Source organism: Cavia porcellus, unplaced genomic scaffold, assembly GCF_034190915.1.
Source record: "Cavia porcellus strain 051 isolate PalLab524CR breed Dunkin Hartley unplaced genomic scaffold, mCavPor4.1 scaffold_18, whole genome shotgun sequence".
In the NCBI taxonomy this organism is placed as follows: domain Eukaryota; kingdom Metazoa; phylum Chordata; class Mammalia; order Rodentia; family Caviidae; genus Cavia; species Cavia porcellus.
Genome location: NW_026947501.1, coordinates 68030948 through 68045490, shown reverse-complemented (window position 1 = coordinate 68045490; position 14543 = coordinate 68030948).

The window sequence follows — 14543 nt, the reverse complement described above, 5'->3', positions numbered from 1 at the left end:
TCCATCATGATGCTCTGTATAGGAAATACAATCAACCTGAAAGAGGGTTTATGGATCAAAAGTCAAATATGAGAAAATAATGCTGAATGTGACAGAGAACCAGAGAGAAATAGGGGCAGCTCATCCAGCAGCTGTAGATAGGTTGGAAAGACATGACACTTTTGTGCAGTGAACTTCTCAGCTATAATGAAGGAAAACCTTGAGGCTCTTGTAGGTAAAGGAATACAGCTCAAGATCAAGCTCAGGGGTAAAAAGGTTAAGAACCACTTAGGTAAATAGCGGGCTGCCTCCCTAACCTAAAAACAAAAGGGGTTAGTGGGATCCAAACTGTACAATGCACCCTGTGAAAGTGAAAGGGGAGGAACTGTCTAAAAAAGGAAGGCAGAGGACATTGTTAATCTTGTATCAGGATTTTAAAACTCACATTATTCACATCATTCTGTTTAGTTTGGTCACATTCTGTTCCAGTCTGTCTACTTGTACTAGATTTGAGGGCATAGACAGCTATTGCAAAAATAGTTGAATATACTATGGTAACCATCCTTAATTTCCTTATTAACTTAATCTGAAGCCCTGTATAAGTTACACTGTGTTATTATGACTGATCTTATTTAAATCTGTTTGTCAGATTGCTGTCTTGTCTTGACTGAATTTATTCAAATCTGATTTATTTGATCAAGTATCAACTCTGAGAGTACAGGCAACTACTCTGAAGATGATAAGGTTCACTAGGATACCCATTCTGATTTGACTATTACCTGCTTTTGAAGTCTTATAGCATCTCCAATGTTTTGTTTTTATTAATATTGTTATATGCTGCTATGTTCAGTTTTACTATGCCTGATGATATACACAATTCTAGTGAAGAGACATCATAGTGACCATTGTAGATCATCTTATATTGTGGTTTTAATCTTGTGCTATGTTCATCCTTTTGTTTTGAATGACCCCGTTTTGTTTCTTTTCTCAAGTGGTTTTGTTCTTTTCAAAATTAAATTAAATTTAATTTTAAAAAGAAGATTCTGTTTGGGCAGATAAAAAGGAACCATTTACCTTTCACGGTCTTTTTGACTTTAGTGAAGATCCAGATGTCACCAGGTGCCCGTTTCAGGGAATGAGGTGGATGAGGACACAGGGTGATGTTTTTATGAGCCTTCCTTTCCATCGGATGGCCCTAGGCAACACTATACTGTATTTTTGCTCACATCTCATACAGACACTCAGGAAAGAGGACTCCTAGAACTGTTCTAGAAAGTGGCAAGAATGATGTGATTTGAAGTGGGGGAGATAAATGGCAATGTGTCTTTGACAGTGATAATTTTTTTTTGTCTTTTGAGACAGTCTCTCTATGCAGTTCACACTGGCTTTGAGCTCACTCTGTAGCCCAGCTGGTCTCAAACTTGCAACAATCCCTCTGCCTCAGCCTCCCAAGTTCTGGTATTACAGTCGTTAGCCACCATGCCCGGCTCAACAGTACTAATTTTTTAAATTTAAACATTCACCATATTTTTGATCAGCACTTGTATTTGTATGGTTGGTGAGGTAGATTTTCCACCTTCTTCTATCTGAAGGTGATGACAAACAGCAAAGCCAAAGCAGGAGATGTAGGAATCCTAATGTCCAGGTGTGGTCACAGCCTCCCACTCTCCTCTGTAATTTCTCCTCATGCTCACATGTGTTCTGGAGTCTGTAGTTAGTGGTGATGCCTAGATCATCGTAAGATGTCTCATCACTTGCGTAATATAAAGCAATAACTGAGAAACTTTCTCCAAGAAAGCTCTTCCGTTTTTTATTTAATTCTTCCTCAATCTTCAGTCTGGTATTCATTGAAAAGAACAAGCAAGGAAAATCATTTTTTAAAAGCTGAAGGAAAAAGACTCATTTGAAATGTTAGCCTCTCTCTAGCTAGATAATAATGAAATCCACAAAAAGAACTACATCATTCTGGATAAAGTTTCAATTCTCTCCTGGCTGTGGGGAGAGCTGGCCTGAAGTATACTCCAGTATCAATGTCATGATTACAGTAGGTATTATTTTTTTCAAATGGTCTGATATGAAAGTCTGAAAAGAAATGCATACACTGTCAGATAATGTTGATCCACAGAATATCTTTGTTGAGAGAATAAATCTTCCTTACACCAGCCAAAAGGAATATTCAGTGTTCTCCAAACATTTACCACTTTTCTTTTCCTTTTGTCTTTTTTGAGACGGGGTTTCGCTATGCAGTTCAGGCTGGCCTTGAGCTCACTTTGTAGCCCAAGCTGGTCTTGAACTCGCAATGATCCTCCCACCTCAGCCTCCCCAGTGCTGGGATTACAGGTGTGAGCCACTACGCCGGGCTCCCTTTACCACTTTTCTACCACTGGGTATTTACTCGGCATTGTACTTGCTTTTCCTTCTGCCTAGAATGTTTTTACATAGAATGCTCTCGCTTTTGTTAGAAACTTCAAATATCCTCTCAAACCTTCTCGTTCCTAGTAAAAGCTGTTTCTATATTTCTCTCAATTGCCTCTACATGGATTTCAAGCAGAGGTCAGAAGCAGAGGGTGGGTTCTTTTTCTTAGTACCCTTGGCAAGTACTTGGGATTACCAGCATCTCCTCTCCACCACCTCCTATAAAACCTCCCAGTGTACCCAAGAGCTCTCAAAACCCAAAACAAATTAAGTGACAATAAAGTAGTCTTCAGAGGCAAAACAATTAATAAAGGATATTTATTGCATGAGTAAATGAATCCCCACATTCTGGCATCAAATTTTGGGATGGTCATTGTCTCTCTTGCAGAGAGTAGACATAGTTGACCATCTTCCAACTAACCAGTTTGAAGCCATGTTGGCTTCTAAGTGACCAGGTCATGTCTCAGTTCTTAGTCCTTGTGTGGCCACAGATTTACAATACAAATCTAGGTCTAGAAAATGGAGAAAAGTGAAAGAGGAACACACTTCAGTTTAATGAGCTAAAAATGGCTAATGAAATGTCAAAGGGATTAACATGAACAATGGTTTTCGTAAGCATTTCTCTCAGTGCTCTGAGACTGACAGTTACTCAGGCTCCTTTGACTTCATTCGTCACTGTAAATTTCAACACCAACGAAATTAAAAACTCACTACCAAGAGGAATGACAAGTGGACCCCAAAGCAAACAAAGCAATCACATTTGAAAGAAGTGGCAAATGAAATTGTGAAGTTTAAATGTAGACTCCAAGAGGAATCAAGCTGTGTAAAACATGATGCAGACACCTTATGTGGTCCTTGTTACTTCAGGGGTGACCCTGGGGGGCAGGAATGGGAAAGGGCTTGTAAAAGGTCCTACAGCTATTTGGACCAAAACTTGAATGAAGCCCACTCTGAGGGATGAACCAAAAGGACATAATTGTCTCAAACATAGTTCCCTATGGGTACTAGGCTATCTTGATAACAAGCCCAGGAAGTGACAGTACCTCACCCAATTAGCACAGCATAGAGCTTGACATGAAGAGCTTCTAGTGGAACACTCGGCTGCATGACCATAGCTTCCCTAACAGGATTAATTGTCTATAACTCAGTAGTATTATATATGACAGAGGCAGTATCTGGAGGATCAGGAGTTTTCCTTTGATGAAAGTTTCCTCTTATGGAAATAGGAAGCCCAGGTTCCTAGAGTCAAGAGTGGAAGAAAAAGATACAAGGATTATTGGACAGACATAAAGTGACCCAGAAAAAGACATCCTACCTAAATCACTGCCTATGTTCCTCAGCCAATTATCTGTTAGTACATTGGAAACACTGGGTATCCCTCCTTGTGGCAGAGAGACAATAGCTCAAAGAGTTCTACCAGGTGCCAGGAATTGATTAAACAGGGCCCAGGTGAAAGTTCTGTGTGTGTATTCTTGGTAAGGTCAAGTCCAAACCTAGGTTTCTTGGTTCTAGAGCAGTCCTTGTTCTTCTAGAAGGTGGAATGTGGCAAAGAGATATGTGATTTATGAACAGAACATCATGGGGTACTGGAAGGGGTCAGGAAAGGAGATTGGATAATTCTCCATGTAAATGTGTTCACCATTTGAGGAGAGAATCAACAGACTATAAAGAATCAGCCTTGGAAATCCCATCATTCCCAAGTTGGGAGTGGTCTGACTCCAAGTGTTTGAGCAGCTCCTCCACTTACTTTTATTCAGATCTCTGCTCCATCCTCATCTCCTCAGAGATGCACCATATATGAAATAATTTGCATCTTCTCTGCATTAGTCACTTTCCCATTGGTGGGACAAAATACTTGTCTTGAAGACATTCCCCACAATTCCCCATGCTGTTAGTCTCATCTCCTTGTCTCTGATGTTATTTCTCTCCTACTTGTCCTTGTAATAGTTGATCACAGTTCTTCAGTTCTTTACCTACCCCTAAATGTGGGAGCTTGATAACTAAGGTAAGCACTTTATCTACTTACTGTCTTTGGGAACTATCCAGACTCCTATCTATATGGCCATGCATAGACAATATATAAAGGATTATCCTTACTGAGGTGCAAAAAATGATCGAGTTTTTGAACTGTCTAAAGCACCAAGTCACAAAACTACTAGGTGGCAGTCCAGGCTCAAATCGTGATAGTATTCACAGTGCTTTCTTGTGTTGGTATAAATATCCAGTGATTCTTAGCATAGTGCTAGGGGCTTGGTAAATGTTTCTCTTTTATTGTCCCTGTTGACCAAGAAGAGGAGTGTGCATCCATATGGCAAAAAAACATATGGCGCACTTAAAAGTGTGACCGAGTAGATATGAATTACAGTTTTCCGGGAGAGGTTACCGCCAGACTTAGAATTGTTATTGTAGGAGAAGGCTCTCCAAGTAACCTTCAGCCAGGAGAGTTACGTTCCCGACCCCCACCTATGATCCTGGAATGTTTTTCTAGCAGTGTATCCACATGGTCACATGTTTTTGTACAGTTCTCACACAGCTGGGTAAAGATCTCTACCTTGCCCCCTAACTTCCTCCATATAAATGGTACGTAAGTGGTATTTCCTTCATACAAGTGGTACTGGGGTCCTCTGGAAACAGAAGTCTAGTGTGTGGTGAGTCACATGGGAGTTCTATGAATGAGTCTCACTAACTCTGCCTTGCCCTATAGGTCATCTTCAGGTGTCTGCTTGTCACCTGTGGAACTCCCTGAAGGAATGTGACACTGAGGTGCATAACCACAGGCCACATTGCCATTTGGATATGACTCATGGAATCTCCCTACCAGAAGTCTTCAGGGAGGGAAGGAGAAAGAAGCAGTTTGATATTTACAAAGGTAGAAATGAGTCTGGAAAACTCTCCCAGTGAACAGATGTGCAAAATTATAAGCAGAGGGTTCAGTTTACATTGAGACCTCCCCTATTCAGACTGACCAGAAATAAATTCTATTTCACTTTTTCCATAAAACATTGACATACTAGTAACAAAAGTGATTACAGTGATCAAGTAACAAAAACGCCACATAATTTTCCAATTCTCTATTGACAGTATTACAGAGTTGGCCAAGCTTTTTATAGGATAATGAAGAGAAAGTGAATAAGATGCATATGAAAGGTAATGTTTAAGCATGCATAAATTTTTTTGACATTGGTTTCATGAGTAAGGTTTTTATTTTGGAGGTTGGTATTTCTCTTCTCATTCTAAATCTTCATTTTCATATATAATGTTATATTTATAAATGTGTATTATTTTTCTTGAGGGTCCAAAACTTGTGTTCACCTCTGTGCTGAGCTAGTTCAATCTCTGACTGTTCTCAGTAGACAAACATAGTCACTTGTGAAAGAAACTTGGCAATGAAGAAACTGGAGGAATAGACACGCAGACATCTGTCTTCCGCTACCTTTAGATTTCCAAATGCAAATGGAAGCCAGAGATCAAGGGAGCCCAAGGTTTCAGTTCATAGAGGTCAGTGTGGGCAAAGGGACACAAGAAACATGCCCAGTGACATGGCTGGGTGATGATGGCCTTTGACGAGAATGGCACTCAGACAGGCTACCTGGTCCTACCCCACCCACCTCTCCCAGTGGACAGAGATTAATGTAACTGGCGAACACAGTGGAAGGAACAGGTTCCTGGTTCTCTTGGGGAGAGCTCCTGGGGAGAGGGTGCGTCTCCATGGTGGTGCCCTGTGGGCCGCAAACACAGGCTGTACCAGGCCATGGGAACATATCAGCCAGTGGAGGCCCACATAGCAGGGCCCTCACGGAAGAGAGTGGTGTGGGTGTGCTGAAATCACACTTTCCTGCTCTACTAGAAGACGATAATGATAGTGAAAATTAACCACATGACTGTGATCTGTCGCAACTCCTGCATTTCACTGGTTAACATTTTAGTTTGCTTTTAAATTATTTGCCTCATTTATCATGGCTACATTATTACTTTTACCTTTCTTGCACACATCAGCTCTTACTGTTTGAGCATGCTGACAATGCTCACTTTTGGAGAGCCTTTGTTTCTCTAAAGTTTGAGTTACTGGAAAAGACAATTCAAAATGATGATTTTTTTAATCATTTTTTTTTTACTGGAGAAATCTCCGAGTTCTAAGTCACAGTTTCCTTTTATGGATTCCTCAATTCCCTTTTCCTGCTCAGTGTAATGCACTGTACTGTATGAGACAGGGACTTACATAATTTCACGGTTGGAAGAAATGATTTCTAAAACAAAAAGTAAAAGCTACATTAGGAGTTTTCCAAAGAGATAGGAATTGCTTCCCTTCCTTAAAACACTTGGAGAAAAAGCAAGATAGCCACAGGTGAAACTGAGACCTTCTGGTGGGATTGGAGGATAGGGTGGGGGCAGCCTTGTAACACGGAGGGGCCCTGAAACAGCTGCCCAGGCTCCCCAGTGGTTTGCAAAGCCCTGAGCTTAACATTCCTAGGGGCGACCCACAGAATGACCGACCTTTGGGTTTGTGGTAAAGTAGGGTTCTAATTCCCAGGCCTTGTCAGTCCCCCATTTAAAGTTTGCATTAGGAGCCACAGAGCCTCCAGCATGGAGTGTGACACTGCAGGGATTGAGCATCACCCCTGCCACCTGGCTTCTCCACAATCCCATTCATTACTTGCCTTTTAGTGTTTGAGGTAAGATGGAAAAATTTACATTTACTGTGTTCAGAAGGACACATTGCAAAATTAAGGATGACTTTTCATGCCAGTTCACAGGAGGAGGAAAGTTTAAACAGCAAGGGCTCTAGACCGTATTCTCCAATAGCCAGCTGTGGCTCATTCTAAACAAGAACTCAGGTCCCTGAAACACCAGCTTGGGCGTCCTCAGACATACTGAATTAGAGTCTGTATTTTAAGGAAAGCCTTGTTTCTTTTCTAAAATACTACATACATCTCCAACTAAGAAAACTTGAGTAGCCAGAAATCTTAAAGGTCATTTGAAACAGAAATTCAACTCATTTTCTCAAATTTAACTCAACAATCCTAAAAATTCACATCTGACTAGTAATGAGTAGTGACACCAACTGAAACTTTTCTAAACTGACAATAATTTAATGAAAAATGGTCAATCATGATAGAGGAAATATTAAATGCCTTTTAGTAGTCTCTTTATACAAGTGATAATCCAATATCACTGTCAAATGAACAAGTAATCAAAAAAGTATAAAGCCAAAATACATATGGAAAATATATCAAAGGTCAGATACCTCATTTTAAAAAATAGATGGTATTTTGCAGGGCTTTTTAATATTAGTTATATTTTTCAGCCTTTACATTTTTGTAATTCACAGTGTTTTTTTTTCTTTTACTCTAAATAAACATTAGCCTTTCCAAAATTTTTAAAAAGAAAAATGCTATAGATTTTTATTGATACAGATATATGTAGCTCCAAAACTTGAAAAAGATGTAAAATAAAAAGTTGAATATCAGTCTGATTTAACCTGAAACAAAATTATAAGAAATGAGGTTACAACTCACAAGGATATTTATTATTCAAAAGCTTTAAAAAATGTCTATTTTTGGTTTCTAGTGGCCTTTATACCATGACTTCTTTTTCTTCCTTACTCTACCTGAATTCTACCTGGAGTTTTTCTATTGCCACAGTCTCTTTCCTGCATTGGTTTCTTTAATTTTTATTAGCTAATGTTTCCAGCACATAATGATGACACTGATTATGGAGAGTTAGTACATGCATTTAACACACCTTAATTCTTTTATGTCCCCTCAGGCCTTTTAGGTGATTTGTGTATACAACAAATTGTGTACACAACTCCAGCTTCACTGAGACTTTAAATCACAGAAGGCCCTGAAAATCTTGCCCTCGCTTGCAGCTATGCAGTGAAGATACTACAGAGATAGCCAGAGTAAGCAGCTGTCTGGCTTTCATGAAATCAGAGTAGAGTAAATTCTTAAGATAGTTAGCAAGGGCCTCGTGGTTTACTTTTTTTTTTTTTTTTTTTTTTTTTTTTTGGTCTTTTTCCTTTTTCTTTTTATCGGTACCGGGGATCGAACTCACGACTGCCTGCTTGCAAGGCAGGTGCTTATGCCGCTGAGCTAAATCCCCAGCCCCTGGTTTACTTCTTTTCATCCCTAGATTTCTCTCTAACTCAGGGGCCAGCTCCTCAAATGCTTGCTGTTATCGTCCCTCCCCGCCTTTTCCTACCCTACACCTCTCCTTCACATTTTCTTTGCTTCCTTTCTGTGGCTATCATATACTGCTTTCTTTAGTAACAAACAGCATGGTCCTTCCCCCCTGCATTGTGAACACATTCCCCCTCTTCCACCTCCCCAAAGCAATAGCAATGCCACAAATCCCTAACCCAGAGATGGGCACGAGGTTGGTGAGGCAAATAGAACGTGTGTCTGGAAAGAAAAGATTTGTCAGATAAAGGGAGAAATCTGGGAGCAGTGGTTATCTGGTCCAGTGTTTTTCAAACTCTCATCTGTACACAAGTCATCCAAAGAGCTACAGGCTATGGTCCAGAGGGTCAGGATGGGGCCAGAAAATCTTCAATCCTTATAAACATCAGGTGATGCCTGGGCTACTGCTCCTAGGACCACACTTGGAGAAGAAATTCTAGACAGCATGAAAATGCATTATTTTCACTGCCATATATCAAGATCCTTTGTGCTTTCCCTCCAAAAAATGTTAATACATTAGTAAATAAGAATTCATTGAATTTAACGCCATCTGACACATCAGGCTGAGTGTCTGGATTCTCGGGATAATCCTGCAATGAATAAAATGTTACTTTCGGTCTGTGAAATTGGGGCTGGTACCTCATGCGCTGAGGCATGGAGCAGCTGAGTTACTTGCCCAAAGCTACGCAGTTATTATGGCGAGTTGTTGCTTGCCAAATGTCACACATGCTCCCCTGAATTTCCTAACTTCCTTCGAAGTTAGCTGAAGCTGTAGAACTCGTTCAGAGCAACAGACAGTTGGGGAAGTGATATGTGTCAACTCTGGGCTGGAATAATTAAAAGTCGGTGTCTCTTCTCCTACTTTCCTCATTGCTGGGACATAATACCCATTCCCACAATGTAAAGGAGATGTCTGGTTTTGGCTCATGTTTTTAGGCCAGAGCTGGTGGGCTTCAAGCAGGAAGGTACAGTGGACAGTGCTGCCTGTGGCAGAGGAGAGCTGCTCATGTCATGGAAATCAGGAAGCAGAGTCGGGGAGGAGCCAGGAAAAAAGAGAGACCTCCCAGGCCATGCCCTGGGAACCTGCCTCTCCCAGCCAGACTAGACTTCACCAGAGCTAGTCCACTGTAAATGCCGATAATCCAAAAAGCACCACCTATGAGCATGTGAGGCTCTTGGGAGACATCCAAATAGGAGCCATAATAATTGTGTTGTATCCTGCCATCTGAAACATTGAAGGTGAGGTCCAAAGAGTACTGTCCAAATTGCAGCAGAACTCTTGCAGGAGTCATAAATTTTGCTGGGTTTACAGCAAATGTTTAGTTTTGAGATTATGCTGACTAGGATGGGTTCAGTGTTGACATCAGACAGCTCTTCCTAAGACTGGCTTTCGATCTGGGGCATCAGAATGTGCCCCAGATCGTCCCCTGAATGTGTATATACCTTCAGTACAGTCTAGATTAGGCATGCCCTTATACCTCTGAGGGTTGAGCTCAGATACTTGATGCTAGGCACTGAAGCCATGCAGAATACGGGCTCAGGGCCCTGGGAAATATCTGGAGATGGGCAGGTTTAAGGAGAGCAGCATCCCAGATTCATGCCCTCACCAGCATTTCTTGTTTATACCACTTTTCACGCATAGTTAAAATGAGCATAATTATGCTTTGAGTGGCATGATGGGCTACATTCACAAACAAATGAAATACTATTTTCAGGACATTTTTTCATGCATACCTACTCAAACAATAAACTTTTCAAGCTCGGTTGACTCTTTTAGTGGGTAGGAGATATAATTTCTGTACAGTGGCTACCGTAGTCTGAATGCTTGCCCCTCTGTACGTTGAAACCTAATCTTCAGTGTGCTGGTATTAAGAGGTGCGAACTGTGGTAGGTGATTCAGTTATGGGGGCAGAGTTCTCATGAACAGGATTACTGCATTCCACTATGAAAGAGGCCTGAGAGCACTAGCCTGTTTTCCCACTGTTACAGTTTAGATCTAGAATTGCCCCAAAGTCACATGTGTTCAGAGGTGAGGCTATCATAAAGCGACTGGATTATAAGGGATTGATAGCTATCTGGACGTTAGCAGGTGGCACCTACTTGGAGGGGGATCACAGAGGTACCTGGAAGAAAGGCTTTTTGTCTCAGCTTCCTTGCTTGTCATCTGCTTCCTTGCTCTGTGAGATTTTCCCGCCAGATCTGTGCACTGTGCCATGTCTGCTTTGGAGCCCAAAGCCATGGACTAACCATGAGCCAAAATAAATGTCTCCTACTGTGGTGTTAGGTATTGTGTCCATAAATGACTAAATGACTAAAATGACCCCTGGCACATAAAAACATTGTGATCTAGTAAACAGGTACTTGGCAGACATTCAATCTGCTGGCACCATGATCTTGGACTCTGCAGCCTCCAAAACTGTGAGTAGCAGGGCTTGGGGAGTTTATCAGCAGCATCAGTTCATCCTGTGATAGCACTCTGAGCTGCTTAAAGCAATGGCATGTGAATCCCTTGGTCCCACAAAATAATAAAAGGTGCATCATCTGACTCGCATCTACATGTCAAAAGACCCTAACTACTGCTTATATTTTTTAGGAATGTCAAAGAGAATAGAATAGCAAAATCAGCTTAAGGGAAAAAAAAACCTGAAAAATATAAGCATTATAGAAATCAAATCAGTATTTGAGACTTTCTGATCTCAATTTCCCTTATGCCCCATCCACACTTCTCTGCTAAACACCCCTGTCCAGAGTATTCACCTGCGGTGCGTGGTTTACTGCAGCAAGACCCTGGCTACTATTCTCTCAGACAATTTGCCTAAGACAAAAAGATAGTGACAGTGGCCCCTCTGATTCTACAGGTATTGTGTAATCTTAACAATAATACAGTAAAACAGTAGCACTTTTCCAGGAAATCACAGGCCAATATCACTTGTATAAAAGTAACTTGAGTGATACAAATTTAGCAAGCACAGTTATGAAAAATTTAAACAATTTCTGATGGAAGAAAATTACCTCTGCGTGCCTTCCAAAGACCTACAGTAAATATTATGCTCTTTGAAATGGTGGAATTTAACTTTTTTCTCTCATCCAACATTGTTAGTCTTTTGTGGCATAGAACACACAAGGCACCAATTCTTATTCTTAATTGCATCTTACACCAGGTAGAACTTCCTGTGAGCTGTAGAAGAGGCAGGGTGGGAGCATTTCTGCTGGAGCTGCTTACATTCTAGTGCCTGGGAAGTCATCTATTAACACACTGAATTTGCATTTTGCCATTTTGCTAAAACTACTCATTTGCAAATGGCATGTTGACTTTTTCCTTTTCTGTGGCTTTTATTACAGTTGCAAATGAGACATTTTCCTCAAAATGCAGGAAATCAATTATATTATTGGCCTGGTTGAACTTACTTTTTCAAGCAAATAATCACCCTAAATGAGGAACGCCATTTATGTTAATTTTCCTCGTAAGCATTTAAAATTTCAGTGTTCTTCAGATCAAAAATCTCCACATGGTCTGACCAGCACATTTTAAAAAGTATAGGGCAGAGCACGAATCGCCAAGAACACTGCTGTGGTTTGGTGTCATCTTCTGCGAGAAGTCTCTGCTCTGTGTATGCCTGCATCAATAAGGCACTGTTCAGAACTGGCTCTGAAGAAGCTTCACAGCGCAGTGTTGTGCAGCCACATGGAGACCCAGCCAGAGCCTGGCATGTAAGCCTGGAAAAGGAAGCTGTGCTGCAGACGGGGGAGAAGCCTACACTCCCATACCGGGCAACAGTGCACAGGAGAGGACTCATGAGGATATCAGTTTAATGTGAGGTGCACTTGCACAGAGGAAAAAATATAAATCCAGATGCATTTGAAAATGACTTAAGTTTAAAAGTGATGGCTTCTAAGTTAGTACATATGCTATTATGTGGAAGTCTTGTTTTTGTTATCAAATTTAATACAAGGGATTCTTTACTTCAAATTAGAGAATGCATTTCTAAAATAAAATACAAGTGAGGGAGATTTCTTATTTTCTCTAAAAAGTTTACTGGGAATTGAACTCATGACCTCACGCTTGCCAGGGAGGTGCTTATGCCCCTGAGTTAAATCCTGGGCTCTCCAAAAAGGTTTAAATGTGTATTTTAGTAGCAAAATAGGCAAAAGGATGTCTGTAGGTCATTCACACAAGACTCAAATGTCCAATAAGCACTTGCAAAGGTATAGCATTTCACCAGAAATCAGAAATGCAGTGGGACACAACACAGTACTTCTTCAAGTTGGGTACTGCTGACTTTCATGTCGAAGTGTCCATTGATCCGCATCTTCACCAACTCTCATTGGATTATTAACACATCACAGAAATCAGACTGGCAAGTCACTCTCCACGCAGACAACTGCCTTTCACACTCCTCTAGTACAGGCATGCACTGGATACCAGTGTCCACCAATACACTGTTCTTTTGCTCCCGTGCGTATCGGTGATGGTGCTGCACAGCCCACCTTTGGGAGATCATGATTGTGGCTGCAAGTTGTGTGTTATTTTCCAACCGGGCAAGTTCTTCTCCTCTTGCTCTTCTCTCCCAGTGATGCAGACACAGTGGTCCAGACTGTACAGCTACAGGAACGGAGGCTCTGAGCCTGAGACCCGGACTGTGGAACTCAATCTCCCCAGGTGCACGTGTAACATGAATGAAAAACACTTGTCTGGTTGACCAAACAGGATGGGAAAAATCATTAAAAAAAACCTTTAAAAACCAACAAGTGCAAACATCTTGTAGGATATAAACAGAACTAGAACTCCTGGAACATTAGTAATGAATCTGGCATGGAACTGGTTTCCAAAAATGTGAGCCAGTGGAACCTAGCCTAGCCTATGTAAGGGAAGTCTTAGCTACATCTGAAGACCCAGTGCTTCCTCCAAGTCTTCCTTCTGGACCACTCAGTATAGAAACCACCAGACACACGGGACTACAGTGACAGAGGAACTAAATGGGTGCAGTTCAAATCTGAAAATGTTAAATTTTTTTGTTAATGATAGGACTTCTTTTAATTGACAATTTAACATCAAAATTGAAACGTGTGAAATATACACCAGGTTTTTAAATTGTACATGAAAGAATGTGCTTCTCAGTAAGTTTTATGCTGATTGAAAACATTTCAAATGTTTTGGGCTAAGTCAAGCATACTGCACTTGTTCTATTTTTCTCTAAGAGAGGCTGCGAAGTGGCTCACATATTTCTGTCACACAGCATGGTCTAAGCTTTCACAGAGCATCTCCCCCTGATCAAGTTGCCTGGAGGATGCTGGAACTTTACAAAGAAGGCAAGACTACATTCTGCAAGGCAAGACTACATTCTGCAAGGCAAAGATCTAGTGATAGTGTGGGTTAGTGATGGTCGCTTCCTTTCCTTGTGGCTTTTAAGACCATTTCTGCCTATTCCCTATTCATTACCCTCAGCCTCCCCCAGTAGTCCATGCCTAAAATAGTTCTCTTCAGGCTCCCAGCGTTTTATTCAGTCTCTATTCTAAATAACCACTGGCAAAGGTGACACCTTCATAGATGAATTCTGAAAGATCAAAGGATGACTAGACTCACATCATTAACTGCTGACTCTTAAGCAGTTCACATCTCTCTCCCTCAGACTCTGCCAATCCTTAGTTCAAGTCCAATTCTTTTCCTTGTTCTCTTTTCCCCCTCCCTCCTGAGATCTGGAAGTGAAATGAAGAAATTAGCAAAACAGCATTGTTCAAATACCCTCGTACTCCCTCCTCCAAATAACACACAGGATGGTGTCAATAGTGCAGCCCTGTTCTCAGGGCTGGTGGGTGGGGGTGCTCAGCCTGCTTCAGAACTATCCCCCCACCCCCTCCCACTGCGGGGAGCTGGTCATGGATGGTCAGTGAAGCACCCACATATATATTCCCCACTGGCTGTTGTAGGTAAATCTCAACTCCTGTAAAAGCCAGCACCTCTTGGGAATT